The sequence below is a fragment of the Triturus cristatus genome, chromosome 4_2, assembly GCF_964204655.1.
Source record: "Triturus cristatus chromosome 4_2, aTriCri1.1, whole genome shotgun sequence".
Lineage (NCBI taxonomy): Eukaryota > Metazoa > Chordata > Amphibia > Caudata > Salamandridae > Triturus > Triturus cristatus.
In genome coordinates this window covers 957,562,486-957,585,390 of record NC_140586.1, presented here as the reverse complement: position 1 = coordinate 957,585,390, position 22,905 = coordinate 957,562,486, and the positions used below count along the sequence as shown (strand labels likewise).

The 22,905-nt window shown below is 48.5% G+C and overlaps 1 protein-coding gene across 2 annotated transcripts in view; it reads left to right on the top strand.

Annotated features, from left to right (window-relative positions):
- LOC146839110 (uncharacterized) overlaps window positions 1-22,905 on the top strand; it is a 52,573-nt gene that overhangs the window by 23,037 nt on the left and 6,631 nt on the right. Inside the window, exon 1 of one of the 2 annotated variants that reach the window (XM_085603125.1) lies at window positions 16,571-16,744. The exons of the other annotated variant lie outside the window; for it this stretch is intronic. The gene's annotated coding sequence lies outside the window, so the exon portion shown is untranslated. Of the gene's footprint in view, window positions 1-16,570; window positions 16,745-22,905 lie in introns of those variants that run through there. 2 annotated transcript variants of the gene reach the window in all.

The following is a 22,905-nucleotide window of genomic DNA, read 5'->3' as shown; positions in this document are numbered from 1 at the left end:
CTAATGTTTCTTCTTTAAACATTCCTTGAATATATATTCCCAGTATCTGTAGCTCTAATTCTAGCTGTTCCCGGGCAGATTTTTGCCTTGTAGCCGCCACAGTTAACGCTTTTAAGTCTTGTTTGTTCCTTCCTTTTTGTTTTGGACCTTTAGGAAAATCAGGTATATTCATCTAATTGATAACTATTCATCCTTCTCTGACTAAGCGCTCCTATACTGTATGTCTCAACATGTATGTTACAGTATCTTTGTCCTGACATGCTTTTAGCTTATATTCGATGACAATGATTTCTATATAAGTTTCAAGCACTAGTTTCTCTGTTTTATAAAATACACTCTTCAGTGTTGCTTTTCTTCATTGCTCAATGCTCTGCTCCACCCCCAAGTCAGAAAGTGATAATAATTGTATTTGTCTATCAGTGGCTCTGACAATTCTTCATCATGTCAGAAAAACCAAACCATGTGGTCTTTTGTATCATATCATTCAAAGCCGACTCTCCTCTGGAAGATCATCTGTGTAAATGTCGGCTCAGGAAGCGGGTGTAAGTAGGATTAGCACCTGAGCACAACAACATAGAAAACACAAGACATTGCATGCCCAGATGCCAGTGCTCTGTGGAGCTATGAGGTTACAGGAGGCTGTTCTGCACATTCAGTGAGACTAAACTTTCATAAATGGTACAAGATTCAGCTCTGCATATTAACACTCACTAAAGTTCTAGCAGGAACAAAACACCAACTTCTGAAACACAGTGACAACCCCCAGTACTCACTGCAGTTGTGAATTTATGAACCAGGGATCTACTATTTTTGTTGTGTTCTTCACTTTAAGTCCACTTAATGTCTTACATGTAATTCTTTTTCAAAGATATACAGACCTATCAACTCACCTGCTTTTCGCACGAGCTACAATCTTTTTACTTCCTACTAAATTCCTTTGTGGGGTCACGCTCTAAAAAAAGTGTTTATTTTTAACTTTACCATAATAGGATCACCCTTTTGAACGCCTTACTTCATCTGGATGTTTAGATCATGAGGTTGCATAGTAAGGGCATAGCTATGACTGGACTTTCAGCTCATTGTTGGTCATCGCTTGATTCATCCAGTATCTGAGCCCTAAACCCTCTGCCGCCTCCTGAAGGAAGCCTTGGCTGCTCCACTTGACACTCTTGACAAAGGGATACACCTGGTTATCCAGATGGAGGGCAGCAGCACACGGGTCCTGGGTCACTCCTGGTTAAACAGGACCTGCAGTAGCTAGGGGTCAGGAACCAGGACCCTGCATCTCCATCCATAACAGGGTGTGTTGGCATTCACAGAGCTTCAGTTTATCTGTTTTGCACTAACTGGAAAACCTGCCCAGTTGGTGGCCAATGTATGTCTGATGTTTAACAGCGATTCTCAGAAACATGGGTACTAAACAAAGGAGCCCGGAGTCACCCAAATATCCTTACAAAACACAAATTTAATGCACAGATCTCATTTTTTTATACGAGTATGACATCACTTTTGCTGTTCACAAAGCCTGACTTCATACTTATTAAAAGAATCAATCACACAAGTTTTTGTTTTAATTAATCTTCTCCCGGTCATGCTGCCCTGCCAAGTAACGCACATCTGGGGTTGTCACTTACGCAGTTATTGCTGGTGTCCTCATCACTAAAATCATTATAGCTCCTCTGTGCATGACCAGGTGCAGTTTCTCTGTGCAGTTAGATAAACTCAGCAGCCAGAGAGTTCGCTGTTCTGCCCAATGCAGGTATGAGCCGAGCTTAAGTTGAGGAAAGGTGTCTCGTGCGGCTAAGTTGTTTACTTTCACTGGAGCCAGTAAGAGTCGCCAACATTGCCTGTCACTGCTTGTTGTAAAGTTGTTTACTTTTACTGGAGTCAGTAAGAGCTGCTCACATTGCCTGTTACTGCTTGTTGCAAAATTATTTACTTTCACTGGAGTCAGTAAGAGTCGCTCACACTTGTTTTAAAGTTGTTTACTTTCATGGAAGTCAGTAAAAGTTGCTCACATTTCCTGTTAAGGCTTGTTGTAAAGTTGTTTACTTTCACTGGAGTCAATAAGAGCTGCTCACATTGCCTGTTACTGCTTGTTGTAAAGTTGTTTACTTTCACTGGAGTCAGTAAGGGTCGCTCACAATGCCTGTCACTGCTTGTTGTAAAGTTGTTTACTTTCACTGGAGTCAGTAAGGGTCGCTCACAATGCCTGTCACTGCTTGTTGTAAAGTTGTTTACTTTCACTGGAGTCAGTAAGAGCTGCTCACATTGCCTGTTACTGCTTGTTGTAAAGTTGTTTACTTTCACTGGAGTCAGTAAGAGCTGCTCACATTGCCTGTTACTGCTTGTTGTAAAGTTGTTTACTTTCACTGAAGTCAGTAAGAGTTGCTCACATTGACTGTTACTGCTTGTTGTAAGGTTGTTTACTTTCACTGGAGTCAGTAAGAGCTGCTCACATTGCCTGTTACTGCTTGTTATTAAGTTGTTTACTTTCACTGGAGTCAGTAAGGGTCGCTCACAATGCCTGCCACTTCTTGTTGTAAAGTTGTTTACTTTCACTCAAGTCTGTAAGAGTTGTTCACATTACCTGTTACTGCTTATGGTAAAGTTGTTTACTACATGTTCATCCAAAGGGCAAATCACTCAGAGCTATCGTCACATGTGTGCCAATATAAATGATGGAGCATAAATCTTTATACCTAATAAGTTGAGTGTAGTTGTTAAACAGGACCCTCCACTGGTCGTGTAGACCTTTGGTTGGCGACTGGAAGCGTGTGAAAGCCGCGAGCATCAGCACACATTTCATATGACACTGAAACCAATTTGGCTCCACAGAAACGACAGAGAGTATAGCGTCTAAACCATAAGGGCTTTATTAGCAAATTAGTCAAAGTTACAAATCAATTAATCAGTAATCAATTTATAAGATAAGCAAATATATTCAAATGATTTTACAGTATAAATATGTACATTATGAATAAAAGAATGTAAAATATAATGACATCATGAACAAGGGAGAGTATAATGCAGATTGGTTCCATAAAGGAGCTTTCCTATTCTAAATCAAACATCGAAAGGTGCTAAGGAGGTTTTCTACGAAGAAGGTGTCAGCATAAGAGGAACAAAATTAAGGTTCTGAGAAGGGCACGGGCACTCAAGCTTAGATCCCAACACCCTGGGAAGGCGAAATTAGCAGAGTCAAAAAAGCTCTGTTCTCAGCTAAGTCAGGACAGGATCTGCTCAATTCTTCTAAGGAACAATTAATACATGAAAGAACATTCTGGAAGCTTCTTCTCATCGCTTTCACCGGATGATCATATCATTAGAGGGTGGTCTCTGGAAGCAGATAGGCTCCCTAGTTTCCCGGTGCTAAACAAAGAAGTCTATATCTGCGCGTCCATGCACGGATTCCAGTAGACTATCTATCTAACCGCTCCCAACAACAAACAAAGCCCTTATAACTATTGAGAGCTTCTTGATGCCGCACCCGCAGAAGGAGTAAGAAACGTGAAAGCTCACAGTGCATTTTACAGAGGAATTATTTGTGTGGCCAAGACCTGGTTAGTAGTTAGGCCAACTTTAGAGAGGGATGGCTTCTTAACAAGTGCAGATACAGCCGTAACTACATTGATTATATTTTGGTTCTACGAGTGAGGCTCTCACTATGAGTAAATACAGCTACCTACCTCTTTGGATTAATACAATGCACACACATAGTGGGATTAACACATGATGAGTATATCTGACGCATGATTGTATGGAGCACTAAATTATGCACCTCCAGTAATTTACCACTTTGTGGGAAGCAGGTTCACCACTGAAATACTGACAACACCAACCTCTGGGAAAGAAAATACTGAATTTACAGATATTGAGAGATTGTGTATGTGTGAGAGAAAGTGCAAGAAAGAGAGCACATTCTAGAGGCGGAACAAGGAAGTACTTGCAGAAAGAGAGAGTGAAAAGATATGTATGATATGCAGTCATAGGAATTTAGAAAGACATCAGTAGAAAAGCATGAGAGTGAGAGACTGCAGATGAAAGGGATGCGAAGGAGAGAACCGGAGTTATTGAGGCACTTCGAAGGCCACTATCCCTCCCACAGACCAAGTAACATTCAATGTAATTTAAATTAATATTCTCAGAATTGATACTTTTCCAATTCTATTGATTGACAACAACATCATTACTACTCTTTTTTTCTATTAGCGCCAATAGGTCTGGCTTATTTTAGGTGTATATTCATTGTTGTGTGATAAGTAAGACCTCTAGCCAGGGACCTGCTCTCTCCCCCAGTAGCTCCACCATTGTGCCGCTGATAGGTATCTGGTAGGGTTCGACCCTGCCTCTGCTGCTACCTGCCTTGTTGTGCCCATTTTTTTCCTGTGTCATCCTTCTCTCATCTTGTTTATTGTAGGTGTGTAGGTATGTTAATCCTGTTAATTTTGTCACTGTGGTTTGTCACAGTTTTTGCGCGTTTTGCTCATTTTGACGCTGCGGTTCCCCCGCGGTCCTTCCACCCTACCGCTCACCCTCCCGCCTCCCAGCTGAGCTTCCCTTCCTCCTCCCCTATTTAATAGCCGCCGCTGCGCAGCCACGCTGCTAGCTCTCCAAAGGCAAGCCCATCTGCGCCCGTCCGCGACCCGACTGCAAGTAGCGCCAGGTACCCTGGATCACCAACCATCCACCGCTATGAATCAGCTTCACTCCTCGCACTCAACCCCGGGAGGAGCAACAACTGCCAACTGTCCACGCCAAGCACAACCCACGGACAGTTCTCCTGCCATCACTGCCGCCAAACCTTCAACACTATCCGCACCCCCACGACCACCACCCCCGCACCAAACTCCAACGCCTCCGAAACCCCAAGGTGCATCCTCCTCAACGTGCTCTCCCTGCACAGACACACCGTAGAGATCTGGGACCTCCTCAACACCCTCTCGCCAGACGTCGCCTTCTGTACAGAAACATTGCCCGCCACCTCCTCCGCCCCCGACATCGCCACCGCCATCCACGATGGGTACAAGATCCAGAGGAAGGACCGCCCCAACCACTCAGGAGGAGGACTCACCATCGCATACAAGAGCTCCCTCCACCTCCACCACGAGTGACTCCTTCTCAAGCACCGAACACCTTCACTTCCAGATCCAGACCAGCCCTAGAACCACACTTGGCGGCACCCATGCCTACAGACCCCCCGGACCTCGTGCCTCGTTTGCCACTACCATCGCCGACCTGATCCCACCCCACACCATCGCCTCCATGAACTTCCGCCTCGACAACCCCAACTCCTCCACCCTCCTGGACAACTTCACCAACATTGGCCTGAAACAGCTTGTCACCATGCCTACCCACAAGGCAGGACACGCCCCCTCTACCCCACCTTCGTAGGAGGTAACAACATCCACTTCAGCCACACCATGCAACCCCCATGGACAGACCACCACTACATACACTTTCTCATCGAAAAACCCACGCAGCTCAAACCTGCACCGCGCCCTCCATGAAGGAACTGGAGCAAAATCATCGAGGAGCAGCTCAATTCCACCCTCAACCATGATGCCCCCACCACCTCAACCCACGCTAACCTCACAGCTAAAGAAATCCACAGATGGATCTCCAACTGCACAGATGAACTCGCACCCCTACGTAACTCCGACAGACAGTGCCCCAGGAAGGCCACCTGGTTCACCACCGACCTCTAAGAATCCAGATGCACCTGCAGACGCCTCAAGAAGAACTGGAGAAACAGCAAAACATCAGAAGGTCACACCACCTACAAGAACGCAATAACGGATTACCACCAACGCATCAGATCCATCAAAAGGAGCTTCATCCAAAACAAGATCCTCGCCCATTCCAGCAACTCCAAGGAACTCTTCAGCGTCATCCAGGAATTCACCAAACCCCCCAGCGAAGCCACGGACATCTCCCCCTCCCAGGACCTCTGCAACAAATTCAGATCCTACTTCCATCTCAAAATCAAGGGCCTTGGGGGCGTGGCCAAGCCGCGGGCTAAGATGGCCGCACGGCGTTGAAGCTCCGCCATCGACCCGGCGCAAACCCTGCTTTCCTCGCCCTCCTGATGCGGGCGCGGGATGCCAGACACCGCCGCTGACCCTACTACGGCCCTGGAGTGCGCTGGGATGCAGAACGGACCTCCCGGGCCACGGGGGCGTCCGGCGACGACCACACCATCCTGAGGCCTAAGATGGCGGGCTGATCCGGGGATTGGGGATGCGAGTGCGTGGAAGGCGGCCGGCAGGTACCCGGGGGGCTCGGAGGGGGGGGCATTGAGCACCGTGGTGCTGTCTGGCGGGGGCCTGCTTCTCTCCCTGTGCCGTTGCAGACCGGAGGTCGACCGGGCGCTCGGCTCATGCCCTGCGCTCCGGGCGCGGCCTCGCTCGTTATCTCCTCCCGGGGGCCCCGGGCTGATTCGGTCGGGGAGCCTGGGAGGGGTGGCGTGACGGTCTGCTAGCGGTGGGGTTGGGGCTCGGCGCTGGGCCTGGCACCCGGGTTGTCTTTGCCTCGATCCTTGGGCCCTCTCTGGGTTGGCCATGTGCTCTGCGGCCGGTTTGTGCGATCCTCCCTTGCCCCTTCCGGCGTCGCCGAGTCGCGGCTGCTGAATACATCGCGCTGGTGCACTTGCTGTTCCATTGGGACCCTGCTGGCTCCATGGAGTTGTGGCCCTGGCCTGCTGCACAGTGAGGTGGAGATCTGTCCGGTGCCCGGTGGGCACAACAACGCCCGTGGTCCAGAACGGCTTGGCTGGGGGTTGGCCTGCGCCGTTGGACTGACGCTCCATCGTACCGGCGCCTCCCCTGCTCTACACACGACTGGCTGGTGGCCGTCTGGCGGTTGTGGGCGTGGGTCGCAAAGACCCCAAACAGAAAACGCTGCAGTTCGAGAAACTATCTGAGCAGCCCGCGGAAACCCGCCCTGACATGCTGGACCCGGCTGGTGGAGCGTCCGGCGGCTCGACGGCCCGTGCCCCGTCCCCGGACTGGCTACAGGAGATGCGAGCCGGCTTCAGGGCCCTGGATGGTCGCTTTGACGCCCTAGATAAGACTCTGGAAACTATGGGGGCAAAATCCAGGCCCACGACAAGCGTTTGGGAGAAGCTGAGGCCCGGATCTCTGCAGTGGAGGATAAATCGGTGCAGGAGATCAAAAGGGTGGACAGATTGGAGCGCATATTGAAGGAAGTGGCCAGCAAAAACGAAGATTTGGAATCGCGCAGTCGGCGCAACAATGTGCGAATTATTGGGGTTCCGGAGTCCACGGCCACGGGCAGGCTTGATGTTTTTGTGGAACAACTGTTGGCTGACATCTTTGGGAGAGACTCCTTCACTCCTGGCTTCATGGTGGAGCGTGCTCACCGCTCCCTGGGGCCAAGACCTAACCCGGGGCTTCCGCCTCGCCCGCTGATTGCCCGCATCATGAACTTCCGAGACCGCGACACTGCCTTGCGGCTTGCCAGAGAGAAGGGCGAGATTACCTGGCAGGGCTCAAGACTCTCCCTCTACCCAGACTTCACTGCCATGGTCCAGGAGGCCAGGCGTAAGTATGCGGGGGTGAAGGCGGCGCTCCGGAACCTGGGCCTCAAATATGGCATGCTCTATCCGGCCCGGCTTCGGGTCGAGGTTGATGGCCGAGCTCGGCTATTTGACAATCCCGCTGCGGTGCAGGATTTTTGCCGTAACTACAAGCCGCGCAGAGGCCCGCCGGGGGGGGATGAGGGTGGACGGTCTCCCCCTGGTAGTGGGTCTGCGGGCAGCCAGGTCCTGTTCTCGACCTCCGGTGTCGGCTGAGACGGCGCCCGTCACCTAACTTTGTACTGTTTGACTTTGGCTATTTGGGGACGTATTAACATTTGGAGTATATTTGTACTGCAGCGCTGGGTTGATTGCGGATCGTTGTCACCCCCCGTTGGTTGAAACCGTTGGGATCGTTTTTGGTTACGATGCTCTGCTTTTTCCTGTTTGGTTACACTTGGTATTACTGTCTAGAGCTGTGTTCTTTTTTTTCAGGATTGGGATTGCCTCACGTTTGCGTGGTTTGGCTGGGTGGGGGGAGGGGGGTAGGGGTAAGCAATTTTGATTCTTCTAATATGGCTATGTGTGAACAAACTTTATTGATACACAGTGACATCCCGGTTTTGTTGCTCCCATCACCTGCTGACTGGCATCAATGGCCCATATAGGTCTGAATGAAGCTCCTCTCAATCTATCGTTAATGACTTGGAATGTCCGGGGCCTAAACAACCGGAGTAAATGCAAACAAATACTGCACTACTTAAATCGGCACCAGGTGGACATTGCTTTTCTTCAAGAGACTCATCTGCACGCTCCAATGACCTCCCGCTTTGCAGCGTCCTGGGGCGCTCACCGATACTTTGCCAATTACAGTAATTACGCCAGAGGCACTGCGGTGCTGATCCATAGGAGAGTCCCGTTTCAGTGCCAGACATTTCTGGGAGACAGGGAGGGGCGCTACTGTATTGTAAAGGGGGTTTTGATGGGCCATGTGGTCACTCTTGTCTGTGTGTATGCTCCCAACACTGATTCCCCGGACTTTTTCCATGCGCTTGCTGCCCAACTGGTAACCCTAGCGCCGGCTGGCGTCCTGCTGGGCGGCGACCTAAACATGTTGCTGGATGTGGGGCTGGATAGCACCTCTGGGGCCACAGATTCTAAGCCTAGGGCAAGGCGCGCGTTTCAGGCCCTTTGCCGTCGGTTCTTGCTTACGGATATATGGCGCAGGCGAAATCCGAACACTACTGAATACACACACTTTTCAGGACAGCACAACACTTGGACCAGAATTGACTACTGGCTCCTCTCCCCGGGCCTGTCCCCTTGGTTCCGCGCGTTGAGGGCGTTCCCGAGAACGTACTCGGACCATTCCCCGGTCCTACTTGGCTTAGACGTTCCTCGGCCTGAGGGTTTTGAGCGGCAGTGGCGTTTCCCTGGGAGGGCGCTATTGGATGACCTTTTTGTACACGAGGTTTCCGAGGCGATAGAGGACTACTTCACCATAAACACTGGCTCGGTGGACTCGTGGGCAGTACTCTGGGATGGGTTCAAGGCATGTATCAGAGGGGTTTGCCTAGCTAAGCACGCGGGGGTCCTGAAGGTACTGCGCGCAACAATCACACAACTGGAGACACAGCTAGACGCGCTAGACACTGAGGCACAGCAGGCACCCTCTGATGAGGTATTCACCAGGCGCTTACGCCTGTTGTCCGACTTCCGGGAGGCCGCGGACAGGGAGATCCTTTATCTGGGGAAATACCAGGTTGCACGTAGGTACGGAGAGGGGGACAGGCCAGGGCGCACGCTAGCGCAGGCCTTGCGACCACCATACAGCAAGTCCCTGATCGCCGAGGTGCGGGGCACGGATGGTGCGCTCCGCACAACGCCCGCTGAGATCCGGGACGAATTCCTGGCCTACTACACTGATCTAAATATCACCAAGTTAGGTGACTCTGCGGCCGCTCGTGCGGCCTATCTAACGGAAATCGCTCTTGTGTTCCTGGATAGGGGCATGAAGGAGTTCATGGCGGAACCTATAACGGTGGCGGAAGTGCGGGGGGCGATCAAAGTGCTTCGGGGCTCTTCAGCCCCGGGCCTTGATGGCTTCTCCGCTGACTTTTACAAGGCCTTTTCTGATCTGCTGGCGCCCAAGCTAATAGAGGTGTATGCGGAGGCCTTGGAGCGTGGCTCCCTCCCGTCTACTCTGGGTGAGGCAGTCATTGTGCTACTCCCGAAACCGAATAAGGACCCGACGTTATGTGGGTCGTACAGGCCCCTCTCCCTCTTAAACACTGACTATAAGATCTTGGCCAAAATAGTGGCCAACAGGCTTTCCCAACTGATGGAATTCATTATATCGCCCGTGCAGTCTGGCTTTGTCCCCCGCCGCTCGACGTCGCTGAATTTGCGTACGCTCTTTACGGTTCTGCACAGAATTAACCCGACCACACCGGCTGCAGCGATCCTCCTAGACACCGAAAAAGCATTCGATTCCCTTGAATGGCCTTTCTTTCTTTCCGTCATGGAGCGCATGGGCATGCCTGCGAACTTCCTAGCGACTGTTAGACTCCTCTATAGTCGCCCTACGGCCCGTTTGCGTATCAACGGCATGCTATCTCGCCCCTTCTCGCTCACGCGCGGTACGCGGCAGGGTTGCCCGCTTTCACCGCTCTTGTTCATTTTGGCTATGGACCCCCTGATTCGGCATTTCCAGGAGCGGCACCTCCACAGGGGTCTCCAGTTTCGGACGGGCCCATTGCTGGCCTCTCTCTATGCCGATGACACAATCCTGTATGTCAGGGAGCCGCAGGCCAACCTTGCCCCCTTGATACATGAGATCCTTCGTTTCAGTAGCCACTCGGGTCTGGGCATAAACTGGCGTAAGTCCATCATCTTTCCATTGACTAGTGGCACCTCCCCATGGCAGTGTGAGTTCCCTCTGGAATGGTGCTCGGACTCGGTGCGGTACTTGGGCATACAAATACATTTGAGCACGGACGAAATCATCCGCCTCAACTATGGCCGCGCGATTACGCGACTGGAGACTTAGGTGGATGGGTGGCTGCGGCTCCCGCTCTCTATGTCCGCTAGGATAGCCATTCTTAAAATGATAGTGCTCCCCAAATTTTTGTATCTTTTCAATAACATTCCGGTTCCTCTTTCCCGAGCTTTTTTCTCCACCCTGCGGTCCCTCCTGATTAGACTGGTCTGGGGCGGGAAGCACCCCCGGATCTGCTGGGCAACTCTCACACTCCCACAGGATCGAGGAGGCCTTGGAGTGCCTGATTTATATTTATACTACCTAGTCGCTCAGTGCGCACATGCCTATGCCTGGTATCACCCTGACGCTCGGATCCCATTCCTTCGCCCAGAGGCGGACTTTGTCCTCCCGGTTCGCTTGTCGGCGGTGTTGCCCAAAGGTGTCCCCAGAGACCCAATGGACATCCAAACGGTATCTACCACCAGCTGGGCTTGGAGCAGGCTCTCGCGCTATTTGGCTCATCCTCTGCTGTATTCCTCTTCCCTCCCGATAGCCAACCCTGGGCTGCTACCGGGTACCGATGAAGCACTGGTGCAACGAACGTTAACGAAATTTGACCTCACCAGAATCGGGGACCTATACCCGGGTGGGCACATTTTCTCGGCGTCGGAAGACGCGCGATTCAGTGATGCTACATTCATGGACCGGTTCGTTCTTCGCCGGCTATACTGCGCCGCTCGGGCGGAGATTAAGGGATTTCCCCTCGAGCCGGCTTCTTTGGAACCCCTCACCACCCTGATTGACAACGATACGGGGGCACATATTGTTTCCAAGCTATACAAGGCGTGCGCAGCTCGGGTCCCCTGTACGGACGATCGTGCGCGGGAGGAGTGGGGAGCGGACCTGGGTAGGCCTATCACGGACGAACAATGGACGGCATGTTGCAAGGTCACCGACACGGTATCACTGAACAGTCGTCACAAACTCCTACACTATAAATTCCTGCGCCGTTGGTATATGACCCCTGATAGACTCCATGCCATTGACCCCGCGCGGCCGCACGCATGCTGGAAATGCGCTACACCACATGCCGATTTTGCTCACATGTCCTGGACGTTTCCGAGACTGCAGATGTTCTGGACACAGGTTCACAAGATCCTAGAAGAGATGCTAGGGCTTACGCTGGTTCCCACTCCTGAGGTCGCATTGTTGGGTTATACCGTCAATTTCCCTAAGAATGTCCGTAAACTGGCCTCTCTGGGGCTTCTGCTAGCCAAGAGGGAGATTGCAAGGCACTGGGGGAGGAAAACAGCTCCCACGTCCAAGACATGGCTTACGGCCATGGCTTTCTGTAGCACGAATAGCGAGATCTACTCTAGTCTTCTCCCCACGATAGCGCGTCCTAGGGACATCTGGGGCCCTTATAAAACATACATTGCAGGCTTACCTGGCGCGACCCCGCCATCCTCGAATCCCGGAATAGCTCCCACTGGAGTGGGGTAGGTCGTACCAGACCAATGTTACGCAGATGTAGTGGTCTTGTGGGGGTGCGGACGCAGGGATATTTAGCTCCTGGGGTCAGGTGCTGTGTGCTACAAGGCGTTTTCCCATGACCGAGATATGAGCAGGGGAGGGGGGTGGCTTTGGTACCCTAGAAACAGATCACTGGTCAGGGATCCCCCTGGTTCAGGTCAGACAGATGTTGATGATGGATTGGTAGATGGGGTCTTGTTGTCGGTTGCATTGATGATGTGGTATTGTTTATCTAAGAACCGGAAATGTCACAATGTGGCTACTTATTTGCTTTCTGTTGTTCGCACAGCCGCAACTTTGTCTTGTTTGATTTGTCTAATTTCAATAAAACTTTTCCCAAAAAAAAAAAAAATCAAGGGCCTTTACAACCACTTCAACAACCAGACACCTGACGCCGAAACCACCTCCTTCTCCAGCAACACCAGCCAGCCCGCCATCTCCTCCAGGACCCCAGTCACCAGTGAAGACACCATTTCAACCATGAAAGGCATCCCCGCAGGAGCCCCCACGGACCCCTGACCGCCGCACAACTTCCACAGAGCCGCCACCACCATCGCTCCAGAACTACGACGCACCATCAACGCCACCTTCAAGAACGGCACCTTTCCTAATGACTGGAAACGCGCAGTAGTCATACCCCTGCTCAAGAAGACCTAAGCAAACCCCACAGACCTCAAGAACTACGGACCCATCTCCCTCCTCCCCTTCACAGCCAAAGTCACCGAGAAGACCGTCAATGACCAGCTAACAAAATTCATCGAAGAAAACTCCATCCTCTGCTGCTCCCAATCCGGATTCCGCAGCAACCAAAGCACCGAGACGGATCTACTCACCCCAACAGATGACATCTGCACCCTCCTCGACCAAGGACACACTGCAGCCCTGATCCTACTCGGCCTCTCTGCAGCGTTGGAAATCGTCTCCCACTGCACACTCACCGGCAGACTCCACGACAACAGCATACAGGGAACCGCCCTTGACTGGATCCACTCCTTCCTCACCGGCAGAACCCAAAGAATCAGGCTGCCACCCTTCCTCTCCGAACCCACGGAAATCCACTGCCGAGCACCCCAAGGATCGTCACTCAGCCCCACGTTCTTCAACATCTACATGGCCCCCCTCACCACCATCGTAAGACAGCACGGACTCAGCATAGAATCCTACGCCGACGACACCCAGCTCATCCTCTCCCTACCAAGGACCACATCACCACCAGACTCAATTTCTAGTAAGGAATGAAGGACGTTGCATCCTGGATAAGCAGCAGCTGCCTGAAGCTCAACTCGGAGAAGACAGAGGTCATCGTCCTCGGACTCTCCGCCTCTGCATTGGACAACACCTAGTGGCCCACCACCCTCGGCAGCCCTCTCACCTCCACTGACCACGCCCGCAGCCTCAGCATTGTAATTGACTCCTCCCTCTCCACGACCTGAAAGGTCAACGCTGTTGCCTCCAGCTGCTTCAACACCCTCCGCATCCTCTAAAAGATCTTCAAATGGATCCCCCCCCCGAATCAAGGAAGACTGTCACTCACACATTCATAACCAGCAGACTGGACTACGGAAACACACTCTACGCCTGGATCAACAAGTCTCCGCTCCGCAAACTCCAGACCATACAGAACACCGCAGCCAGACTCGTCCTCGGCATCCCTCGACACGAACACATCACCCAACACCTGCGGATCCTCAACTGGCTCCACGATGAGAAGAGAGTTACCTTCAAGATACTCACCCACGCCTACAAATGCCTCCACAGCACCGGACCCCAATACCTCAACGAGAGAATCTCCTTCCACGTACGCAAGTGAAACCTCCAATCCACCTACCTCGCTGAAACCCAGCGCATCCGCAGAGCCAGAACAGGTGGAAGAGCCTTCTCGTACATCGCAGCCAAAACCTGGAACGAATTCCCGATCGACATCGGACGTGCCCCCTCCCTGAACATCTTCAGGAAGACACTCTAGACCTGGCTCTTACTCCCAAGCGCTTTGAGACCCTCACGGGTGAGGAATCGCCCTGATTGATTGATTGAAGTATGGATGCAGCAACAGAAAACCCACAGAGAGGCTCTCAGATACTTGTCATTTCTTTCATTTACTCAGAAGTAATGTATCATTTGAAGTGTCATTCATCACACTTATTGAAACCATAGATATGTCACACATAAGCAACTGGAACACTTGGCAGCTGTGGACATGGGCTTTAGGAGGAGAGCGCCCTCAAAGTAGGGTTGACACCTTTTCAAGAGATATATACTGGCTATTTGTTGTTGTTTTAAGATTTTGCAAAGGCCCAGACATGATACTAAGTAGGACATTTAACAAAATTGTAAGTATTCAATTGTAACATGACTTTTCTGCCTTTATTTTAATTATTAGTCAGGGATCGTGGAACGCAGCTACAGAACATATTTATAAGTGTTTCTCTTTATATTTGCTGTTTGATTTATGCACCGATAAAGAGTAAAAAAAACTGGGGGCCTCATTTATGAGGTTTTGCTGTAGGGCAGCACCGCAGGCCTTCCTTCAGCGCTGCCCTGGGGCAAAAGAAAAGGGCAGGAATGCGCTGTATCTATCAGATACGGCGCATTCCTGTCCTTTTCCCCTACACCGGCGCACAATGGCTGCCATGCGCCAAAGCAGGCACCTTTGCACCATGGGAAACCTTCCTGCACAAACACAATCGCTAGAGGCTTGTTCCTCTTTCTATGTGTGCTGCAGAATACACATAGAAAAAGGGAAAATGAGGAACAATAAAGATATTTCTCCTTGTTGTACCTCTCTTACACCTCCCCTGGGGAGGCGTACGTTTTTGGCGCTGCCTCAGGTTTACGATTTCTCATAAATCTGGGGCAGTGTCAAAAAGCTATGGATGTTGCTGGGAACAACACCCATTGCACATCCCTTTAACACAGAAATATTTGTTAACAGGAACGATATTTACGAGGCAGGATTAAGCCAAACAAAGTGGCTTAGTGCTGCCTTGTAAATATGGAGCAGGCTCTTTTGTGACATTCCGGCGGCGCAAGGAGCCTGATAAATGAGGCCCTACGTCTTTAAGGGATTGCTTACTTTTGTATCGACCGGGACATTAAAATACCAGTGGTGTCGGTAGAAACCGGACATGTGGCAATCCTAATTCAAAGTGTGAAAGCACGCACAAACTTGTTTGTTGATATTTACAAACTTTTTCTTGACTCTTTACCATAAATACCAACAGACAGGGGCATAGCTCGGTAAGTCAGGTTGCAGGGGAGTGGGGGCGGGACGAGCTTCAGATTGCCCAACAAACATGCTGGCATTCAATGTTAAAGTGCACGAGAGGAGTTTAAGAGGCCGTGGAAAAGGAGAGGAATGCAGGTTGTTAGGGTTCCTAAATAAGAGAAATAACAGGATGTTGCTAAAATAACAAACATATTTGAAGCCTTTTAAAACAGAGATAGGGAGGGAGGGTGTGTGTGGTGAAACCCGGTAGACACCGCGCTATACCTAACTGAAAGCAAATGTACCCAACCATTTGTCAGTAAAAACATTTACTAGAGGGGTGTAATACCCCAAACACCCCTCCCCCCAAAAGCTACGCCCTTGCCAACAGCCCGATCAGGTTGAAAACTCATGATGTTTTAAGCCAAAAATGGCTTTCTTTTAGCTGCCTCCCACCTGAAATTCTCTGTGCTTCAATAGGAGTCAGAGGGGGAAACACATTTCCCTAATTTAGAAAACTCTCCCATTTTCTGGTTGTAAAATGTTGGCATGTATGCAACCACCACCTTTGAAATATTTGAAGATTTACTCCGGTCAGTAGCAGGAGTAAACCTGTTGTCAGAGTGGAAAATGGAAGGAAACAATCCCCTAAGTGATGGAGGAGGGAAAGGTTTTTCCCATGAAGACCATAAGAGAAAAATACAAAGTGTAGTTGTGCTAAGGGGAGACATTGTCACATACATAATTCTATGCTATATACAAGTATGTGCAAAGAAAGGCCTTTGGATTAAGGTAAGGGGGAAATATCAAACTGTTTTCCAGAAGCATTTTTGAAACTCATGAATGTGTAAAGCTTCACAGGTGAACTCGTGTTTTGTCTGTAGGCGCAGAGAAGCCAGTCCTACAAAGAGAGCAGTAAATAAATGAGTGTAACTCAAATAAGTACAAATACAGATATTTGGAGATGCCATAAATTCGTAAATCTACATTAAAGTAAATTGCACTGAGTGTCAAATCTCAGGGCGTCTTAAAACTAAATGTTTATGTGACCCCAGTGCAGAGTGCGGCGTTTGCTTGGGAGGAAGCAGCTGCACAGTCCTTGAACTGTGAGTGTCTGAAAAGCATCCATGTCTGGGACATCCTGGAGGCGGCGGTTCCGTCAGCGGCCACCAGAGGTCGCCCCTCGCCTGCTGATGAAACCCACCGAGTACATTGCGTAAAAGGGAGAAGGGTTTCCTCTTCCGGGTCAGCGGCGGCAGAGACAGCACCAGCAGCGGCTGCTGACATCACTTCTGGCCTCCGCAGAGGAGGAAGGATCCATTGTCTGACTGTGCAGTTACCTTCATCTACAGACCCCCCGGGGTCCCCAGATCTGCCCCTGCCCCCCCTCAGACCCCAGATCTGCCCCTCCTCGGATCCCAGATCTGCCCCTCCCCGCCCCCCAGGAGGGGGCGAGAGCCTGGACATGTCTGCACAGGTTACTGCTCAGGTAGGAGATTGTCAGCACCTTCTGCTGTGTTTGTAGAAATCGACTGAATAATCCTGGAGGGAATTTCTGCCAAGAGCCGAGCTGAGCTGGGCGCTTCAACCGGGGAGGGGGACCCCTGAGGGGCTTTCCTTCCAGCCCTGGGGGTGTTTGTGGGCGTCATTGGTGTTAAAGAGGGGATCTGTGCACTGCACTGCATCTTACTGGAAGAGGTGTGGCGCCGCGGCCAGGGCGACTGACTCCGGAATCTGGGGGTCACGGTTCGATCCCGGCGCAGGCGGCAGATTAGCCCAGCACCATGTGACTCTGGGCAATAACTTGCTTAATCTTCCCGACGGCCCCCAGCGCCTAGAGACCCTTACGGGTGATTGTTCGCGCTTTACAAATGTGGATATTATTATTATTACTGCACTGTGAGGAATCTGTACACTGCATCTTACTGCACTGTGAGGAATCTGTACACTGCACTGCATCTTACTGCACTATGAGGAATCTGTGCACACTGCACTGCATCTTACTGCACTATGAGGAATCTGTGCACCTGCACTACTCTTTACTGCACTGCGAGGAATCTGTGCACACTGCTCTGCATCTTACTGCACCATGAGAAATCTGTGCACCCTTCACTATTCTTTACTGCACTATGAGGAATCTATGTCACTTCACTGCATCATACTGCTCTATAAGGAATCTGTGCTCCCAGCACTACTCTTTGCTGCACTATGAGGAATCTTTGCCACTTCACTGCAGCTTACTGCACTATGAAAATCTGTGCGCACTGCATGGGATCGCACTATGAGTGGAAAGGATTCTTTAGGCACCGGTAACCATAAAATCTGTATGAACTGCAATGGTTTTACTGAGCTTTGAAAAATCTGTGCACACTGCACTGCTGGGTGATACACTGCAAGAAATCTGTGCACACTGCAGTGCGTTTTACTGCACAGATCTGCAGGAACTGCACTGCTTCTAACTACACTGAGAAAGATGTGCATCCTTTACAACGTTTGCGTAAACTACGAAAGGTATTTACAACCTAAATAGAACATTGGTGCACACTGCACTGCTCTTTTCTCTACACTATCGAAACAATGTCTGCTGCCTCATCCATCTATACACATTTGTTAACTACACATGTCCAAGTGTGTGTGCGTGCACGTGTGTCTGCGTGGTCCACTTATCTTCTGAAGACTGTAGGAAGGATGGTGTGTGCCCATTCAGGAGTCTCTGTGCATGATTGCACAATATGGTGGTGGATTTCCTGTAGATTGTGATTTGTCTATTAAGGACCAAAATGCCTGTCTGTCCTTTTGTTTAGGGCTTCCCACCTGATGATTAACCTACCTTGTTGGTGGTGAGGCGCATCCACATCCTTTCCACTGTAAGAGCAAGGTTCCATCAATTTAGTCAAAGGTGTGGAATTTGATAAAATATCTACTTGTCCTTGGGATGTGATGCTTTAGAAATCTACTTGTAAGCAAATTCCCTTTTCCCTTTTGGAGTCGTGCAGTATGGTGACACATTGTGACAGTACTCTTATGTCAGAACTCTGATAGTAGTCTCTCTGATTATGGTATGTCTTGCTTCAGTTTTTAAATTCTGTCTTGACTCTGATTTTGTCACCTTCAGAAAAAGTACATAAAGGAGTTGGAAATAACCTGTGAATTTTTGCATACCCACAAACTCACATGTTTAAGGGTATTCAGCAACTCTTCTCCCATCTCTTAACACACTGGAAACATTTGTAAATTTCTCCTGACTAGTGGATGAGAAAGGGTTTTTTCCAGGGTGGGCAGAAGAGGTGTGTGGGTAAAGTGAATTTTCAATCGCTCAGCAGACGTTTCCACAAAATATTTGCTCATTCGAAAATGTGGTGCACACAGGTTTGCTCGGACAACGGTTTGGAGGTCTGCTTCAATAACCTCTTGTTAATCCCTGAAAGTTTTCTTAAAGAGCCGGCCCCAGTAGGAAGCTGGCTCTGTATATACTATACCAAAGTAAAGTACAGCGTGCACAGAGTCCAGTAGATCCAGATAGGCTTACGTAGATCGCTCTAGCCGTTAGGCCACATCCTCTCCTAGTCCAGAAATATTTTCAAGAAGTACGAATTCCTACTTTTGTGACTTCTCTTTAAGAATTGGGCCTCTAATTAGGCAAGGCATTAACTAATACCTTTTGTTCTTATTAAAATTCAATCTCTCTCTCTCAATCGATCTCTTGTCTGGCTTCACTGTGAGTGAAAGCATTCTGCTCTCTCACAAGAAGCACATCGCCACCTAAAGTAGTTTTGTTCAGTGGCAGGACCAATTGTGGAATGTCTGCTTTTTGAGACCCCAAAAATAATTTTGCTTTTTGCCAACGTTTGTTACAGTGGTGACGGTCCGGCATCTCCCACAACAATATAGTTTTACTAAAGCCATGTCAAAACAAGACACGCATTGATAAAACCATACGACTGACCATGAATGTCAGACCTATTGGCCTAGTCAATGCTTGTTTATTTTTCTTGTTGGAATTGGTTAAACATATTTTCCATTATGAATATTTTGGGGAAAAACCAGCATGCATCAACTAATTTTACTAAATGATGCTTCAAAAATATGGTACCTAAAATTTCACAGTAGTTTAACAAAATGTTTTTTTTCCCTAGTTGCATCTTTGGGTGAACATTTTATGTTGAAAGCTTCCTTTCAAGCTTCTGCAAATATTTGCATCTAATCAGACAGCATTGTGGGAGCATTATACGTAGCTTCATATTGTTAAAGTTTGCAAACGTGTACATATGTTTTTTACTGGAACCACTGTCAGTAGTGCAGTCTAAGCTTACATTTCCCTAGATCGCTCACCCTAACATGATAGGTTTTGGATTATTGAACCATAAATACTAGTTCAAACAGCATTAACATATGAAGACATTTATTATCCTAACTGCAGACAATCCCCTTCCCTGTTGTATAGTGTGTTACTGTAAACTGGCAGCCCAAAGGTTTGTGCTGCAGGGGGTTGGGCCTACATCTCCCAAGCACACAATAAACATGAAAACGTATTGTCATTGACCCTAAACAATGTGTCCTGGGAATCGTGCTACGTGTATTTCTATTTTAGACATATTTTTTTTTTTTTTTTTTTAGATTGGTGCCGATACAATAGTAACATATACCTGCCGTCATAATCATTTTCTGTTAGTACAGAGCGTGTATTTCCATATAATGAAGGGACCTTCTAAAAGCACTATAAACAGCCTCAAAATGTTACAGTTTTTATACTGGACCCACTGTACTTTCTTTTAGCGCTTATAGTAAAAACGAATGCTTTGGTTTTAATTATTCATATATGCGAATTTGAAGAACTTATTCATATTAACTCATCTTCTCCTGACAGACATTCTTTAACAGATGTCTAACCTGTCCTCTAAAGGGTTTGTGCTGGTGTGGGATAGGCCTACTTGTTTAGTAGACAAAATAAACATGAAAACTTGTTGCCCTTGACCCCACAATAATATGTCCTGTGCATCGGACTGTAGGGGTTCCGCACCTGGCCACTGCAGCTTCTTCTTGCCCCCTTTTCTGAACATCGGAATTCCGTGGCGTGACTGGTCTAACTCCAATAAACAAACCCACCTAGACTCCTTTGGCGTGCTCTTACAGCTTCTAATCTACGCTGTCGACCCAGGCAATCGCATCTTAAAAACACCTTTCTTACATTGCACCTTGAAGGGTTATGGCCCAGCGACACCGCTGGTCACTATTTAAACAAATAACAGGTTAAAGCCCTTTCATCCATGAAGCGTACGGAAACCTTGTCAAGTAGGAACTACGCAGGTTACAAGACAGAAAGCTTCTGTGGTGAGAAATTGCCCACCTCTCTTGTCCCCTGTCCACACCAGTGAAACTACGATTTATTGATATTCGCTTTCTACTTTCTCCCTTAATGGAGTTTAGACCCTCATGGCCGGCTCTTAAAGATCGCTCAAAGCAATATCCGCAGCACTTTTCTTTCCTGATCTTACTGTAACCGTCCTTTAGCTAAGCTCGATAATTGTCGCTGATCATCCTGGTGTGTAGACAAGATTACTATTATTTTTACTTTCACCTGACTTCCCTGTTGAGAATTTGTAAAACTTCCAATACACTTTCACTGGTCTCCGTGTTACTGTCTTGATCTCTTGCTTTATACACAATTATTAGTTCTCTTTCTTCTTCTCTTTGATGCTATATGTGCCTATCTCACAGACACTGGGCTTTTTGGAGCTCCCTGCATACCCATCTCAAAAGTGAAAGAGAGAAAGAAATATGACCCAGCAGGAACTTGAAGATAGAAAGACATTTTTCTTTCAAACACCCCTCACCCACCCGGGTTGCCCCTTGGTGGCATGCTTCATCATAGGGTCCATCCCTGCCCTCCACGGATAGGGACGTGCTACTACCAACGGGTATGTGGGAGCACTAGATTGGAAAATATGGGTGTCCCTATACACCTGACCTGACCACCTATGTTGTCTTAGACAGGAGTGGGTTTATTTAAAGTTGAAAAAAAGTTTAAAAATACCAGATTAGTAAATCCAAAACAAATGTATTTCCTACCCCTAAAGTGGTATACTAAAATCTGGGGATGTGCGGGAAAAACTCTAGGCTTGAATACCTATCGTTTCCCTGTAAGGTCAACAAGTTTCATGCCCTACCTTAAGGCATTTCATCAGGACCTAGAAAGAAGAAATAATGCTCACACTCCAGTTGTCGCACTGAACACAATAGTAGTAATAAAAATATACAAAAACAAATATACAGCACCTAATTGGTCTGTTTAAATATAAAAAAAACTTTAAAGGCGACCATCATTTGGCCCCATGAGTCCTTCGAGGAGCTAAGGAGGGGCGCCTGTAGTCACACCTCCGTCAAAGCTACTCCCTCTCAGTAGACCGGTGTGTACTCGCTCGAGGCTGGGACCATGCACACACTCTTTCCCTGATACAGAAGGGACCCTTTTTGGTTATTTGCATAGCATTGTGGAGGACGGGTCCCTATTATGCCTCCCCCTCATGTTTTTGATATCAATCTCAATAGTCTAATAAATCTGATATGTATAGTTCGAATGTTAACACCCCCTGATAGGGGATTTGTAGTGTAACTTATATTTAGGGCTCCCGGGTTTTATGGTATTTTTTTTTTTTTACATTTCCATCTGTATTTATCCCTATTTATTTTTTGCTACTTTGATCGGTATTTGTCCATATTTATTTTGGGTTTGGTGAAAAAATGAAGCTGAACTTAGTATATTTCCACATTTATTTAACTGATAAATATTCACTCCTGCTTGAATGGCTGCCAGGTTTTAATGCTATGAACACCTGCATAAGATAATTCAAGGCACTTGTGTGAAAATATGCACATTTCCATATCAACCTTGTGTATATCTACTGCTGTTTAAGACTCTTTACTTAAATTTATTTTTAAGTTCCCCTTCTTCTTCCGAGTAAAATGATACCTCACTTATGTGGGTGGGCCAAGGGCCTGTGACTGGGAAGGGCCAAAAACATAGGGATAAATGGTACAGCACAGTGAATTCTAAGCGCTACATTTTTAGCCGATTCTGCATTGGACACCCACACAAGTGAGTTATCATTTTACTCGGGAGAACAAGGGGAACGCTGGGTGGTAGAACTGTGTGCTGGCACGGTGATCCCACACACAAATGTGTGGAAAAAGTGATTTTTTCAGCTACATTTTAGGTTTGCAGGGGATTCTTGGTAGGAAATCATTGAGGGATCCACACAACCCATACCTCCATGGACTCCCCAGAGTATCTAGTTTTCAAAAATGTGTGGGTTTGGTAGGTTTCCCTAGATGGCTGCCGACCTCCCGCCAAAAAACCAGGTACCTCCCCTTGCAAAACCAGTTAATTTTGTGATAGGTAATTTTGATGTCTACATAATATGTTTTAGGCCCTTGCCTGTCGCAGGTGCTTGGCCCACCCACAGAAATGAGGTACCATTTTTATCAGGAGACCTGGGGGAACGCTGGGTGGTTGGAATTTTCTGTCAGCCAGGTGATCCCACAATGTTCGCACATAGAAATGTGAGAAAAAAGTGATTTTTTTAAGGTAAATTTGAGGATTGCAAGGGATTCTGGGTGGGAATATGTTGGGGGATCAATACAAGCCACACC